This window comes from Cetorhinus maximus, unplaced genomic scaffold, assembly GCF_964194155.1.
Source record: "Cetorhinus maximus unplaced genomic scaffold, sCetMax3.hap1.1 HAP1_SCAFFOLD_623, whole genome shotgun sequence".
NCBI lineage: Eukaryota > Metazoa > Chordata > Chondrichthyes > Lamniformes > Cetorhinidae > Cetorhinus > Cetorhinus maximus.
In genome coordinates this window covers 98,348-114,510 of record NW_027596565.1, presented here as the reverse complement: position 1 = coordinate 114,510, position 16,163 = coordinate 98,348, and the positions used below count along the sequence as shown (strand labels likewise).

The 16,163-nt window shown below is 52.9% G+C and overlaps 1 long non-coding RNA gene across 1 annotated transcript in view; it reads left to right on the top strand.

Moving 5' to 3' along the window:
* Window positions 1-13,876, top strand: part of LOC144674307 (uncharacterized) — a 79,921-nt gene extending 66,045 nt beyond the window's left edge. The window contains exon 3 of the long non-coding RNA XR_013574503.1: window positions 13,816-13,876. This is a non-coding gene — a long non-coding RNA (uncharacterized LOC144674307). The remainder of the gene's footprint in view (window positions 1-13,815) is intronic.
* Window positions 13,877-16,163: the final 2,287 nt, after the last annotated feature.

The following is a 16,163-nucleotide window of genomic DNA, read 5'->3' as shown; positions in this document are numbered from 1 at the left end:
GAGAGAGACAGAGGGGAAATAGGCCAGGGTTCCTGCTCCTGATCACTATCCAGTGATCCCTGGGTTAGAGGGAAAGAGAGGTGGGAAATGAGCCAGGGTTCCTGCTCCTGATTGCTGTCCAGTGATCCCTGGGTTTGAGAGAGCGAGGGGAAATCAGCCAGGTTTCCTGCTCTTGATCACTGTCCAGTGATCCCTGGGTTTAGGAGAGTGAGAGGGGAAATCAGGCCGGCTTCGTGCTCCTTTTCATTGTCCCGTAATCCCTGGGATAGAGAGAGAGACAGAGGGGAAATAGGCCAGGGTTCCTGCTCCTGATCACTGTCCAGTGATGACTGGGTTAGATAGAGAGAGGGGAAATCAGCCAGGGTTCCTGCTCCTGATCACTGCCCAATGATCCCTGGGTTAGAGAGAGAGATTGGAAATCAGCCAGGGTTCCTACTCCTGATCACTGTCCAGTGCTCCCTGATTTAGAGAAAGAGAGGGGAAATCAGCCCGGGTTCCTGCTCCTCATCACTGTCCAGTGATGCATTGGTTAGAGAGTGAGATAGACAGGGGAAATGAGCCCGGGTTCCTGCTCCTGATCACTGTCCAGAGATCCGTCGGTTTAAGAGGTAGATGGGAAATCAGCCAGGGTTCCCTGCTCCTGATCACTGTCCAGTGATCCCTTGGTTAGACACAGAGAGAGGTGAAATCAGCCAGGGTTCCTGCTCCTGATCACTGTACAGTGAACCCTCGGTTAGAGAGAGAGGGAGGAAATCCACCAGGGTTATAGCTCCTGACCACTAGTCATTCATCCCTGGGTTAGGGAGAGATAGAGAGGGGAATTCAGCCAGGGTTCCTGCTTCTTATCACTGTCCAGTGATCCCTGATTTAGAGAAAGAGAGGGGAAATGAGCCAGGGTTCCTGCTCATGATCACTGTCCAGTGATCCCTGGGTTAGAAAGAGAGAGGGAGGTAATCAGCCAGGCTTCCTGCTCCTGATCACTATCCAGTGATCCCTGGGTTAGAGGGAAAGAGAGGTGGGAAATGAGCCAGGGTTCCTGCTCCTGATTGCTGTCCAGTGATCCCTGGGTTTGAGAGAGCGAGGGGAAATCAGCCAGGTTTCCTGCTCTTGATCACTGTCCAGTGATCCCTGGGTTTAGGAGAGTGAGAGGGGAAATCAGGCCGGCTTCGTGCTCCTTTTCATTGTCCCGTAATCCCTGGGATAGAGAGAGAGACAGAGGGGAAATAGGCCAGGGTTCCTGCTCCTGATCACTGTCCAGTGATGACTAGGTTAGATAGAGAGAGGGGGAATCAGTCAGGGTTCCTGCTCAGATCACTGCCCAGTGATCCCCGGGTTAGAGAGAGATTGGAAATCAGCCAGGGTTCCTGCTCCTGATCACTGTCCAGTGATCCCTGGTTTAGAAAGAGAGAGGGAGATTATCAGCCAGGGTTCCTGCTCCTGATCACTGTCCTGTGATCCCTGGGTTAGAATGAGAGAGTGAGGTAATCAGCCAGGGTTCGTGCTCCTGATCACTGTCCAGTGATCCCTGGGTTTAGAGAGAGAGGAGAAATCAGCCAGGGTTCCTTCTCCTGATCACTGTCCAGTGATCCCCGGATTAGAGAGAGAGACGGGAAATTAGCCAGGGTTCCTGCTCCTGATGACTATCCAGTGATCTCTGGGTTAGAGGGAAAGACATGTGGGAAATGATCCAGGGTTCCTACTCCTGATCACTGTCCAGTGATCCCTGGGTTAGGGAGAGTGAGAGGTGAAATCAGCCCGGCTTCCTGCTCCTGTTCATTGTCCCGTGATCCCTGGGTTAGAAAGAGAGACAGAGGGGAAATCGGCCAGGGTTCCTGCTCCTGATCACTGTGCAGTGATGTCTGGATTAGAAAGAGAGAGGGGGAATCAGCCAGGGTTCCTGCTCCTGATCACTGTTCAGTGATCCCCGGGTTAGAGAGAGAGAGATGAAATTAGCCAGGGTTTCTGCTCCTGATCACTGTCCGGTGGTCTCTATGTTAGAGAGAGAGAGAGGGGAAATCAGCCAGGGTTCCTGCTCCTGATCACTGTCCAGTGATGTCTGGGTTAGAGAGAGAGAGGGGGCAAATCAGCCAGGGTTCCTGCTCCTGGTAACTATTCAGTGATCTCTGTGTTAGAGAGAGAGAGAGGGGGAATCAGCCAGGCTCCCTGCTCCTGATCACTGTCGAGTGATCCCTGGGTTAGGTAGAGTGAGAGCAGATATCAGCCAGGGTGACTGCTTCTGATCATTGTCCAGTGATCCCTGGGTTAGAAAGAGAGTGAGTGGGGAAATCAGCCAGGGTTCCTGCTCTTGATCACTGTCCAGTTATGTGTGGGTTAGAGAGAGAGAGGGTGAATCAGCCAGGGATCCTGCTCCTGATCACTGTCTAGTGATCCCTGGGTTAGAGAGAGAGAGAGAGGGGTGGGGGGAAATCAGCCAGAGCTCCTGCTCCTGATCACTGCCCAGTGATCCCAGGGTTAGAGAGAGAGGGGGGAAATCCGCCAGGGTTATAGCTCCTGATCACTAGTCATTCATCCCTGGGTTAGCGAGAGATAGAGAGGGGATTTCAGCCGGGGTTCCAGCTCCTGATCACTGTCCTGTGATCCCTGATTTAGTGAAAGGGAGGGGAAATGAGCCAGGGTTCCTGCTCCTGATCACTGTCCAGTGATCCCTGGGTTAGGGAGAGTGAGAGGGGAAATCAGCCCGGCTTCCTGCTCCTGTTCATTGTCCGGTGATCCCTGGGTTAGAGAGAGAGACAGAGGGGAAATTGGCCAGGGTTCCTGCTCCTGATCACTAGGCATTCATCCCTGGGTTAGGGAGAGATAGAGAGGGGATATCAGCCAGGGTTCCTGCTCCTCATCACTGTCCAGTGATTCCTGGGTTAATTAGTGAAAGAGCGGAAATGAGCCAGGGTTCCTGCTCCTGATCACTATCCAGTGATTCCTGGGTTAGAGGGAAAGAGAGGTGGGAAATGAGCCAGGGTTCCTGCACCTGATCACTGTCCAGTGACCCCTGGGTTAGAGAGAGCAAGGGGCAATCAGCCAGGGTTCCTGCTCCTGATCACTATCCAGTAATCCCTGGGTTAGAGGGAAAGAGAGGTGGGAAATGAGCCAGGGTTCCTTCTCCTGATCACTGTCCAGTGATCCCTGGGTTAGAAAGAGAAAGGGGGAATGAGCCAGGGTTCCTTCTCCTGATCACTGTCCAGTGATCCCCGGCATAGTGAGAGAGAGGGGAAATCAGCCAGGGTTCCTTCTACTGATCACTATCCAGTGAACCCTGGGTTAGAGGTAAAGAGAGGTGGGAAATGAGCCAGGGCTCCTGCTTGATTGCTGGCCAGTGATCCCTGGGTTAGAGAGAGCGAGGGGAAATCCGCCAGGGTTCCTGCTCCTGATCACTGCCCAATGATCGCCGGGTTAGAGAGAGAGTTTGGAAATCCGCCAGGGTTCCTACTCCTGATCACTGTCCAATGACCCCTGGGTTAGAGAGAGTGAGAGGTAATCAGCTAGGGTTCCTGCTCCTGATCGCTGTCCATTGATTCCTGGGTTAGATAGTGACAGAGGGGATATCAGCCTGGGTTCCTGTTCCTGATGACTGTCCAGTGATCCCTGGGTTTAGAGAGAGAGGAGAAATCAGCCTGGGTTCCTGCTCCTGATCGCTGTCCAGTGATACCTGGGTTAGAGAGAGAGGAAATCAGCCAGGGTTCCTGCTCCTGATCACTGTGTTACGAAGAGTGAGAAGGGAAATCATCCCGGCTTCCTGCTCCTGTTGATTGTCCCGTGATCCCTGGGTTAGAGAGAGAGACAGAGGGGAAATAGGCCTGGGTTCCTGCTCCTGATCACTGTCCAGTGATTCCTGGGTTAGAGAGAGCGAAGGGAAATCAGCCAGGGTTCCTGCTCCTGATCACTGACCAGTGAGCCCTGGGTTAGGGAGCGAGGGGAAATCAGCCCGCCTCCCTTCTCCTGTTGATTGTCCCGTGATCCCTGGGTTAGAGAGAGAGACACAGGGGATATAGGCCAGGGTTCCTGCTCCTGATCACTGTCCAGTGATATCTGGGTTAGAAAGAGAGTGGGGGAATCAGCCATGGTTCCTGCTCCTAATCACTGTCAAGTGATCCCTTGGCTAGAGAGATAGAGAGGGGTAATCTGCCAGGGTTCCTGCTCCTGATCACTGTCCAGTGATCCCTGTGTTAGAGGCAGAGAGATGGGAAATGAGCCAGGGTTCCTGCTCCTGATCACTGTCCAGTGATACCTCGGTTAGTGAGAGAGGGAGGAAATCAGCCAGGGTTATAGCTCCTGATCACTAGTCATTCATCCCTGGGTTAGGGAGAGATAGAGAGGGGATATCAGCCAGGGTTCCTGCTCCTGATCACTGTCCAGTGATCCCTGGGTTAGATAGAGAGAGGGAGGTAATCAGCCAGGGTTCCTGCTCCTGATCGCTGTCCAGTGATTCCTGGGTTAATTAGTGAAAGAGCGGAAATCAGCCCGTGTTCCTGTTCCTGATCACTGTCCAGTGATCCCCAGGTTAGAGGGAGAGGGGGGAATTCAGCCAGGGTTCCTGCTCCTGATCACTGTCCAGTGATGTCTGGGTTAGAAAGAGAGAGGGGGAATCAGCCAGGGTTCCTGCTCCTAATCACTGTCAAGTTATCCCTGGGCTAGAGAGATAGAGAGGGGAAATCAGCCAGTGTTCTTGTTCCTGATCACTGTCCAGTGATCCATGGGTTAGAGAGAGAGACATACAGGGGAAATCTGCCAGGGTTCCTGCTCCTGATCACTCTCCAGTGATCCCTGGGTTAGAGGCAGAGAGAGGGGAAATCAGCCAGGGTTCCTGCTCCCGATCACTGTCCAGTGATCCCTCGGTTAGAGAGAGAGGGAGGAAATCAGCCAGGGTTATATCTCCTGATCACTAGGCATTCATCCCTGGGTTAGGGAGAGATAGAGAGGGGATATCAGCCAGGGTTCCTGCTCCTGATCACTGTCCAGTGATTCCTGGGTTAATTAGTGAAAGAGCGGAAATGAGCCAGGGTTCCTGCTCCTGATCACTATCCAGTGATTCCTGGGTTAGAGGGAAAGAGAGGTGGGAAATGAGCCAGGGTTCCTGCACCTGATCACTGTCCAGTGACCCCTGGGTTAGAGAGAGCAAGGGGCAATCAGCCAGGGTTCCTGCTCCTGATCACTGTCCAGTGATCCCTGGGTTAGAGAGAGCGAGGGGAAATCAGCCAGGTTTCCTGCTCCCGATCACTGTCCAGTGTTCCCTTGATTAGAGAGAGGGCAAATCAGCCAGAGTTCCTGCTCCTGATCACTGTCCAGTGATCCCTTGGTTAGAGAGCGAGGGGAAATCAGCCAGGGTTATAGCTCCTGATTATTGTGCAGTGATCCCTGGGTTAAGGAGAATGAGATGGGAAATCAGCCCGGCTTCCTGCTACTTTTCATTGTCCCGTGATCCCTGGGTTAGAGAGAGAGACAGAGGGGAAATAGGCCAGGGTTCCTGCTCCTGATCACTGTCCAGTGATGTCTGGGTTAGAAAGAGAGAGGGGGAATCAGCCAGGGTTCCTTCTCCTGATCACTGTCCAGTGATCCCCGGGTTAGAGACAGAGAGGGGAAATCTGCCAGGGTTCCTTTTCCTGATCACTATCCAGTGATCGCTGGGTTAGAGGGAAAGAGAGGTGGGAAATGAGCCAGAGTTGTTGCTCCTGATCACTGTCCAGTGATCCCTGGGTTAGAGAGAGCGAGGGGAAATCAGCCAGGGTTCCTGCTCCTGATCACTGTCCAGTGATGTCTGGGTTAGAAAGAGAGAGGGGGAATCAGCCAGGGTTCCTGCTTCTAATCACTGTCAAGTGCTCCCTGGGCTAGGAAGATAGAGAGGGGAAATCCGCCAGTGTTCCTTCTCCTGATCACTGTCCAGTGATCCATGGGTTAGAGAGAGAGGCAGACAGGGGAGGTAATCAGCCAGTGTTCCTGCTCCTGATCACTGTCCAGTGATCCCTGATTTAGAGAGACGGATGGGAAATCAGCCAGTGTTCCTGCTCCTGATCACTGTCCAGTGATCTATGGGTTAGAGAGAGAGACAGACAGGGGATGTAATCATCAGGGTTCCTGCTCCTGATCACTGTCAACTGATCCCCGGGTTAGAGAGAGAGATGGGAAATCAGCCAGGGTTCCTGCTCCTGTTCATTGTCCCATGATCCCTGAGTTAGATAGAGAGATAGAGGGGAAATAGGCCAGGGTTCCTGCTCCTGATCACTGTCCAGTGATCCCCGGGTTAGAGAGAGTGAGAGCAAATCAGCCAGGGTTCCTTCTCCTGATCACTGTCCAGTGATCCCTGGTTTAGAAAGAGAGAGGGAGATATTCATCCAGGGTTCCTGCTCCTGATCACTGTCCCGTGATCCCTGGTTTAGATAGAGAGAGGGAGATAATCAGCCAGGGTTACTGCTCCTGATTGCTGTCCAGTGATGCCTGGGTTAGATAGTGAAAGAGATGAAATCAGCCAGAGTTCCTGTTCCTGATCACTGTCCAGTTATCCCTGGGTTAGAGAAAGGGGAAATCAGCCAGGGTTCCTGCTCCTGATCACTGTGCAGTGATCCCTTGGTTAGGGAGAGTGAGATGGTGAATCAGCCCGGCGTCCTGCTCCTGTTCATTGTCCCGTGATCCCTGTATTAGAGAGAGAGACAGAGGGGAAATAGGCCAGGTTTCGTGCTCCTGATCACTATCCAGTGTTGTCTGGGTTAGAAAGAGAAAGGGGGAATCAGCCAGTGTCCCAGCTCCTGATCACTGTCCAGTGATCCCCGGGATAGAGAGAGAGAGGGGAAATCAGCCAGGGTTCCTTCTACTGATCACTATCCAGTGATCCCTGGGTTAGAGGGAAAGAGAGGTGTGAAATGAGCCAGGGTTTCTGCTCCTGATTGCTGTCCAGTGATCCCTGGGTTTGAGAGAGCGAGGGGAAATCAGCCAGGTTTCCTGCTCTTGATCACTGTCCAGTGATCCCTGGGTTTAGGAGAGTGAGAGGGGAAATCAGGCCGGCTTCGTGCTCCTTTTCATTGTCCCGTAATCCCTGGGATAGAGAGAGAGACAGAGGGGAAATAGGCCAGGGTTCCTGCTCCTGATCACTGTCCAGTGCTGACTGGGTTAGATAGAGAGAGGGGGAATCAGTCAGGGTTCCTGCTCCTGATCACTGCCCAGTGATCCCCGGGTTAGAGAGAGATTGGAAATCAGCCAGGGTTCCTGCTCCTGATCACTGTCCAGTGATCCCTGGTTTAGAAAGAGAGAGGGAGATTATCAGCCAGGGTTCCTGCTCCTGATCACTGTCCTGTGATCCCTGGGTTAGAATGAGAGAGTGAGGTAATCAGCCAGGGTTCGTGCTCCTGATCACTGTCCAGTGATCCCTGGGTTTAGAGAGAGAGGAGAAATCAGCCAGGGTACCTTCTCCTGATCACTGTCCAGTGATCCCCGGATTAGAGAGAGAGACGGGAAATTAGCCAGGGTTCCTGCTCCTGATGACTATCCAGTGATCTCTGGGTTAGAGGGACAGACATGTGGGAAATGATCCAGCGTTCCTACTCCTGATCACTGTCCAGTGATCCCTGGGTTAGGGAGAGTGAGAGGTGAAATCAGCCCGGCTTCCTGCTCCTGTTCATTGTCCCGTGATCCCTGGGTTAGAAAGAGAGACAGAGGGGAAATCGGCCAGGGTTCCTGCTCCTGATCACTGTGCAGTGATGTCTGGATTAGAAAGAGAGAGGGGGAATCAGCCAGGGTTCCTGCTCCTGATCACTGTTCAGTGATCCCCGGGTTAGAGAGAGAGAGATGAAATTAGCCAGGGTTTCTGCTCCTGATCACTGTCCGGTGGTCTCTATGTTAGAGAGAGAGAGAGGGGAAATCAGCCAGGGTTCCTGCTCCTGATCACTGTTCAGTGATCCCCGGGTTAGAGAGAGAGAGATGAAATTAGCCAGGGTTTCTGCTCCTGATCACTGTCCGGTGGTCTCTATGTTAGAGAGAGAGAGAGGGGAAATCAGCCAGGGTTCCTGCTCCTGATCACTGTCCAGTGATGTCTGGGTTAGAGAGAGAGAGGGGGCAAATCAGCCAGGGTTCCTGCTCCTGGTAACTATTCAGTGATCTCTGTGTTAGAGAGAGAGAGAGGGGGAATCAGCCAGGCTCCCTGCTCCTGATCACTGTCCAGTGATCCCTGGGTTAGGTAGAGTGAGAGCAGATATCAGCCAGGGTGACTGCTTCTGATCATTGTCCAGTGATCCCTGGGTTAGAAAGAGAGTGAGTGGGGAAATCAGCCAGGGTTCCTGCTCTTGATCACTGTCCAGTTATGTATGGGTTAGAGAGAGAGAGGTTGAATCAGCCAGGGATCCTGCTCCTGATCACTGTCTAGTGATCCCTGGGTTAGAGAGAGAGAGAGGGGTGCGGGGAAATCAGCCAGAGCTCCTGCTCCTGATCACTGCCCAGTGATCCCAGGGTTAGAGAGAGAGGGGTGAAATCAGCCGAGGTTCCAGCTCCTGATCGCTGTCCAGTTATCCCTGGGTTAGAGAGAGGGAAAATTCGTCAGGGTTTCTGTTCCTAATCACTGTCAAGTGATCCCTGGGCTAGAGAGATAGAGAGGGGAAATCAGCCAGTGTTCCTGCTCCTGATCACTGTCCAGTGATCCATGGGTTAGAGAGAGAGATAGACAGGGGAAATGAGCCAGGGTTCCTGCTCCTGATCATTATCCAGTGATCCCTGGGTTAGAGGGAAAGAGAGGTGGGAAATGAGCCAGGGTTCCTTTTCCTGATTGCTGTCCAGTGATCCCTGGGTTTGAGAGAGCGAGGGGAAATCAGCCAGGTTTCCTGCTCTTGATCACTGTCCAGTGATCCCTGGGTTTAGGAGAGTGAGAGGGGAAATCAGGCCGGCTTCGTGCTCCTTTTCATTGTCCCGTAATCCCTGGGATAGAGAGAGAGACAGAGGGGAAATAGGCCAGGGTTCCTGCTCCTGATCACTGTCCAGTGATGACTGGGTTAGATAGAGAGAGGGGAAATCAGCCAGGGTTCCTGCTCCTGATCACTGCCCAATGATCCCTGGGTTAGAGAGAGAGATTGGAAATCAGCCAGGGTTCCTACTCCTGATCACTGTCCAGTGCTCCCTGATTTAGAGAAAGAGAGGGGAAATGAGCCCGGGTTCCTGCTCCTGATCACTGTCCAGAGATCCGTCGGTTTAAGAGGTAGATGGGAAATCAGCCAGGGTTCCCTGCTCCTGATCACTGTCCAGTGATCCCTTGGTTAGACACAGAGAGAGGTGAAATCAGCCAGGGTTCCTGCTCCTGATCACTGTACAGTGAACCCTCGGTTAGAGAGAGAGGGAGGAAATCCACCAGGGTTATAGCTCCTGACCACTAGTCATTCATCCCTGGGTTAGGGAGAGATAGAGAGGGGAATTCAGCCAGGGTTCCTGCTTCTTATCACTGTCCAGTGATCCCTGATTTAGAGAAAGAGAGGGGAAATGAGCCAGGGTTCCTGCTCATGATCACTGTCCAGTGATCCCTGGGTTAGAAAGAGAGAGGGAGGTAATCAGCCAGGCTTCCTGCTCCTGATCACTATCCAGTGATCCCTGGGTTAGAGGGAAAGAGAGGTGGGAAATGAGCCAGGGTTCCTGCTCCTGATTGCTGTCCAGTGATCCCTGGGTTTGAGAGAGCGAGGGGAAATCAGCCAGGTTTCCTGCTCTTGATCACTGTCCAGTGATCCCTGGGTTTAGGAGAGTGAGAGGGGAAATCAGGCCGGCTTCGTGCTCCTTTTCATTGTCCCGTAATCCCTGGGATAGAGAGAGAGACAGAGGGGAAATAGGCCAGGGTTCCTGCTCCTGATCACTGTTCAGTGATCCCCGGGTTAGAGAGAGAGAGATGAAATTAGCCAGGGTTTCTGCTCCTGATCACTGTCCGGTGGTCTCTATGTTAGAGAGAGAGAGAGGGGAAATCAGCCAGGGTTCCTGCTCCTGATCACTGTCCAGTGATGTCTGGGTTAGAGAGAGGGGGCAAATCAGCCAGGGTTCCTGCTCCTGGTAACTATTCAGTGATCTCTGTGTTAGAGAGAGAGAGAGGGGGAATCAGCCAGGCTCCCTGCTCCTGATCACTGTCCAGTGATCCCTGGGTTAGGTAGAGTGAGAGCAGATATCAGCCAGGGTGACTGCTTCTGATCATTGTCCAGTGATCCCTGGGTTAGAAAGAGAGTGAGTGGGGAAATCAGCCAGGGTTCCTGCTCTTGATCACTGTCCAGTTATGTATGGGTTAGAGAGAGAGAGGTTGAATCAGCCAGGGATCCTGCTCCTGATCACTGTCTAGTGATCCCTGGGTTAGAGAGAGAGAGAGGGGTGCGGGGAAATCAGCCAGAGCTCCTGCTCCTGATCACTGCCCAGTGATCCCAGGGTTAGAGAGAGAGGGGTGAAATCAGCCGAGGTTCCAGCTCCTGATCGCTGTCCAGTTATCCCTGGGTTAGAGAGAGGGAAAATTCGTCAGGGTTTCTGTTCCTAATCACTGTCAAGTGATCCCTGGGCTAGAGAGATAGAGAGGGGAAATCAGCCAGTGTTCCTGCTCCTGATCATTGTCCAGTGATCCATGGGTTAGAGAGAGAGATAGACAGGGGAAATGAGCCAGGGTTCCTGCTCCTGATCACTGTCCCGAGATCCCTCGGTTTGAGAGGTAGAGGGGAAATGAGCCAGGGTTCCTTTTCCTGATCACTGTCCAGTGATCGCTGGGTTAGACACAGAGAGAGGGGAAATCAGCCAAGGTTCCTGCTCCTGATCACTGTCCAGTGATCCCGCGGTTAGAGAGAGAGGGAGGAAATCCGCCAGGGTTATAGCTCCTGATCACTAGTCATTCATCCCTGGGTTAGCGAGAGATAGAGAGGGGATTTCAGCCGGGGTTCCAGCTCCTGATCACTGTCCAGTGATCCCTGATTTAGTGAAAGGGAGGGGAAATGAGCCAGGGTTCCTGCTCCTGATCACTGTCCAGTGATCCCTGGGTTAGGGAGAGTGAGAGGGGAAATCAGCCAGGGTTCCTGCTCTTGATCACTGTCCAGTTATGTATGGGTTAGAGAGAGAGAGGGTGAATCAGCCAGGGATCCTGCTCCTGATCACTGTCTAGTGATCCCTGGGTTAGAGAGAGAGAGAGGGGTGGGGGGAAATCAGCCAGAGCTCCTGCTCCTGATCACTGTCCAGTGATGACTGGGTTAGATAGAGAGAGGGGGAATCAGTCAGGGTTCCTGCTCCTGATCACTGCCCAGTGATCCCCGGGTTAGAGAGAGATTGGAAATCAGCCAGGGTTCCTGCTCCTGATCACTGTCCAGTGATCCCTGGTTTAGAAAGAGAGAGGGAGATTATCAGCCAGGGTTCCTGCTCCTGATCACTGTCCTGTGATCCCTGGGTTAGAATGAGAGAGTGAGGTAATCAGCCAGGGTTCGTGCTCCTGATCACTGTCCAGTGATCCCTGGGTTTAGAGAGAGAGGAGAAATCAGCCAGGGTTCCTTCTCCTGATCACTGTCCAGTGATCCCCGGATTAGAGAGAGAGACGGGAAATTAGCCAGGGTTTCTGCTCCTGATGACTATCCAGTGATCTCTGGGTTAGAGGGAAAGACATGTGGGAAATGAGCCAGGGTTCCTACTCCTGATCACTGTCCAGTGATCCCTGGGTTAGGGAGAGTGAGAGGTGAAATCAGCCCGGCTTCCTGCTCCTGTTCATTGTCCCGTGATCCCTGGGTTAGAAAGAGAGACAGAGGGGAAATCGACCAGGGTTCCTGCTCCTGATCACTGTGCAGTGATGTCTGGATTAGAAAGAGAGAGGGGAATCAGCCAGGGTTCCTGCTCCTGATCACTGTTCAGTGATCCCCGGGTTAGAGAGAGAGAGATGAAATTAGCCAGGGTTTCTGCTCCTGATCACTGTCCGGTGGTCTCTATGTTAGAGAGAGAGAGAGGGGAAATCAGCCAGGGTTCCTGCTCCTGATCACTGTCCAGTGATGTCTGGGTTAGAGAGAGAGAGGGGGCAAATCAGCCAGGGTTCCTGCTCCTGGTAACTATTCAGTGATCTCTGTGTTAGAGAGAGAGAGAGAGGGGGAATCAGCCAGGCTCCCTGCTCCTGATCACTGTCCAGTGATCCCTGGGTTAGGTAGAGTGAGAGCAGATATCAGCCAGGGTGACTGCTTCTGATCATTGTCCAGTGATCCCTGGGTTAGAAAGAGAGTGAGTGGGGAAATCAGCCAGGGTTCCTGCTCTTGATCACTGTCCAGTTATGTATGGGTTAGAGAGAGAGAGGGTGAATCAGCCAGGGATCCTGCTCCTGATCACTGTCTAGTGATCCCTGGGTTAGAGAGAGAGAGAGGGGTGCGGGGAAATCAGCCAGAGCTCCTGCTCCTGATCACTGCCCAGTGATCCCTGGGTTAGAGAGAGAGTGAGAGAGAAAGAGAAAATCAGCCCGGGTTCCTGCTCCTGATTACTATCCAGTGATTCCCGGTTTTGAGAAAGAGATGGGAAATCAGCCGGGGTTCCTTCTCCTGTTCACTGTCCACTGATCCCTAGGTTAGAGAGAGAGAGGGGAAAGCAGCCAGGGTTCCTGCTCCTGATCACTATCCAGTGATCCCTGGGTTAGATGGAAAGAGAGGTTGGAAATGAGCCAGGGTTCCTGCTCCTGATCACTGTCCAGTGATCCCTGATTTAGAGAGAGAGAGAGTGCGGAAATCAGCCAGGGTTCCTGTTCTTGATCACTGTCTAGTGTTCCCTGGATTAGAGAGAGGGGAAATCAGCCAGGATTCCTGCTCCTGATCACTGTCCAGTGATCCTTTATTTAGAGGGAGTGAGAGGGGAAATCAGCCAGGGTTCCTGCTCCTGATCACTGTCCAGTGATCCCTGGGTTAGGGAGAGGGGAAATCAGCCAGGGTTCCTTCTCCTGATCACTGTCCAGTGATCCCCGGGTTAGAGAGAGAGAGGGGAAATCTGCCAGGGTTCCTTTTCCTGATCACTATCCAGTGATCCCTGGGTTAGAGGGAAAGAGAGGTGGGATATGAGCCAGAGTTCCTGCTCCTGATCACTGTCCAGTGATCCCTGGGTTAGAGAGAGCGAGGGTAAATCAGCCAGGGTTCCTGCTCCTGATCACTGTCCAGTGATCCCTGGGTTAGGGAGAGTGAGAGGGGAAATCAGCCCGGCTTCTTTACCCTGTCCGTTGTCCCGTGATCCCTAGATTAGAGAGAGAGAGACAGAGCGGAAATAGGCCAGGGTTCCTGCTCCTGATCACTGTCAAGTGATCCCTAGGCTAGAGAGATAGAGAGGGTAATTCAGCCAGTGTTCCTGCTCCTGATCACTGTCCAATGATCCATGGGTTAGTGAGAGAGACAGACACGGGAGTTAATCTGCCAGGGTTCCTGCTCCTGAACACTGTCCAGTGGTCCCTGTGTTAGAGACAGAGAGAGGGGAAATTTGCCACGGTTCCTGCTCCTGATCAATGTCCAGTGATCCCTCGGTTAAAGAGAGAGGGAGGAAATCAGCCAGGGTTATAGCTCCTGATCAGTAGTCATTCATCCCTGGGCTAGGGAGAGATACAGAGGGGAAATCAGCCAGGGTTCCTGCTCCCGATCACTGTCCAGTGATCCCTGATTTAGAGAGAGGGAGGGGAAAACAGCAAGGGTTCCTGCTCCTGATCACTGTGTAGTGATCCCTGGGTTACGGAGAGTGAGAAGGGAAATCATCCCGGCTTCCTGCTCCTGTTGATTGTCCCGTGATCCCTGGGTTAGAGAGAGAGACAGAGGGGAAATAGGCCAGTGTTCCTGCTCCTGATCACTGTCCAGTGATCCCTGGGTTAGAGAGAGCGAGGGGAAATCAGCCAGGGTCCCTGCTCCTGATCACAGACCAGTGATCCCTGGGTTAGGGAGAGTGAGAGGGGAAATCAGCCCGTCTTCCTGCTCCTGTTCATTATCCCGTGATCCATGGGTTAGAGAGAGAGACAGAGGGGATATAGGCCAGGGTTCCTGCTCCTGATCACTGTCCAGTGAACCCTGGATTAGAAAGAGAGAGGGAGGTAATCAGCCTGGGTTCCTGCTCCTTATCACTGTCCAGTGAACCCTGTATTAGAAAGAGAGAGGGAGGTAATCAGCCAGGGTTCCTGTTCCTGATCACTGTCCAGTGATCCCTGGGTTAGAGAGAGGGGAAATCAGCCAGGGTTCATTCTCCTGATCACAATCCAGTGATCCCCAGGTTAGTGAGAGAGAGGGGAATTCAGCCAGGGTTCCTGCTACTGATCACTATCCAGTGATCCCTGGGTTAGAGGGAAAGAGTGGTGTGAAATAAGCCAGGGTCCCTGCTCCTGATCACTGGCCAGTGATCCCTGGGTTAGAGAGAGCGAGGGGAAATCAGCCATGATTCCTGCTCTTGATCACTGTGCAGTGATCTCTGGGTTAGGGAGAGTGAGATGGGAAATCAACCCGGCTTCCTGCTCCGGTTCTTTGTTCCGTGATCCCTGCGTTAGAGAGAGAGACAGAGGGGAAATACGCCAGGGTTCCTGCTTCTGATCACTGTCCAGTGATCCCTGGGTTAGAGAGTGCGAGGGGAAATCAGCCAGGGTTCCTGCTCCTGATCACTGACCAGTGATCCCTGGGTTAGGGAGAGTGAGAGGGGAAATCAGGCCGTCTTCCTGCTCCTGTTCATTATCCCGTGATCCATGGGTTAGAGAGAGAGACAGAGGGGAAATAGGCCAGGGTTCCTGCTCCTGATCACTATCCTGTGATCCCTGGGTTAGAGGTAAAGAGAGGTGGGAAATGAGCCAGGGTTCCTGCTCCTGATCACTGTCCAGTGATCCCTGGGTTAGAAAGAGAGAGTGAGGTAATCACCCAGGGTTCCTGCTCCTAATCGTTGTCCAGTGATGCCTCGGTTAGATAGTGAAATAGATGAAATCAGCCAGGGTTCCTATTCCTGATCGCTGTCCAGTGATTCCAGGGTTAGACAAAGAGTGGGGAAATCAGCCAGGGTTCGTGCTCCTGATCACTTTCCAGTGATCCCTGATTTAGAGAGAGTGAGGGGAAAACAGCAAGGGTTCCTGCTCCTGATCGCTGTCCAGTGCTCTTTGGGTTAGAAAGAGAGAGGGAGGTAATCAGCCAGGGTTCATGCTCCTGATCACTGTCCAGTGATACCTGGGTTAGAGAGAGGGGAAATCAGCCGGGGTTCCTTCTCCTGCTCACTGTCCAGTGAACCCCGGGTTAGAGAGAGAGAGGGGAATTCAGCCAGGATTCCTGCTCCTGATCACTATCCAGTGATCCCTGGGTTCGAGGGAAAGAGAGGTGGGAAATAAGCCAGTGTTCCTGCTTCTGATTACTGTCCAGTGATGCCTGGGTTAGATGGTGAAAGGGCGGAAATCAGCCAGGGTTCCTGTTCCTGATCACTGTCCAGTGATCCCTGGGTTAGAGAGAGGGGAAATCAGCCAGGGTTCCTTCTCCTGATAACTGTCCAGTGATCCCCAGGTTAGAGAGAGAGAGGGGAATTCAGCCACGGTTCCTTCTCCTGATCACTAAACAGTGATCCCTGGGTTAGAGGGAAAGAGAGGTGGGAAATAAGCCATGGTTCCTGCTCCTGATCACTGTCCAGTGATGCCTGCGTTAGAGAAAGCGAGGGGCAATCATCCAGCGTTCCTGCTCCTGATCACTGTGCAGTCATCCCTGGGTTAGGGAGAGTGAGATGGGAAATCAGTCCGGCTTCCTGCTCCTATTCATTGTCCCGTCATCCCTGCGTTAGAGAGAGAGACAGAGGGGAAATTGGCCAGGGTTCCTGCTCCTGATCACTGTCCAGTGAAGTCTGGGTGAGAAAGAGAGATGAGGTATCAGCCAGGGTTCCTTCTCCTGATCACTGACCAGTGATCCCCGGGTTAGAGAGAGAGAGGGGAAATGAGCCAGTGTTCCCTCTCCTGATCACTATCCAGTGATCCCTGGGTTAGAGGGAAAGAGAGGTGGAAAATGAGCCTGGGTTCCGGCTCCTGATCGCTGTCCAGAGAGCCCTGGGTTAGAGAGAGCGAGGGGAACTCAGCCAGGGTTCCTGCTCCTTATCACTGTCCAGTGATTCCTGGGTTAGATAGTGAATGAGGGGAAATCAGCCAGGGTTCCTGATCCTGATCACTATCCAGTGATCCCTGGGTTAGAGAGAGAGAGAGGGGAAATCAGCCCGGGTTCCTGCTC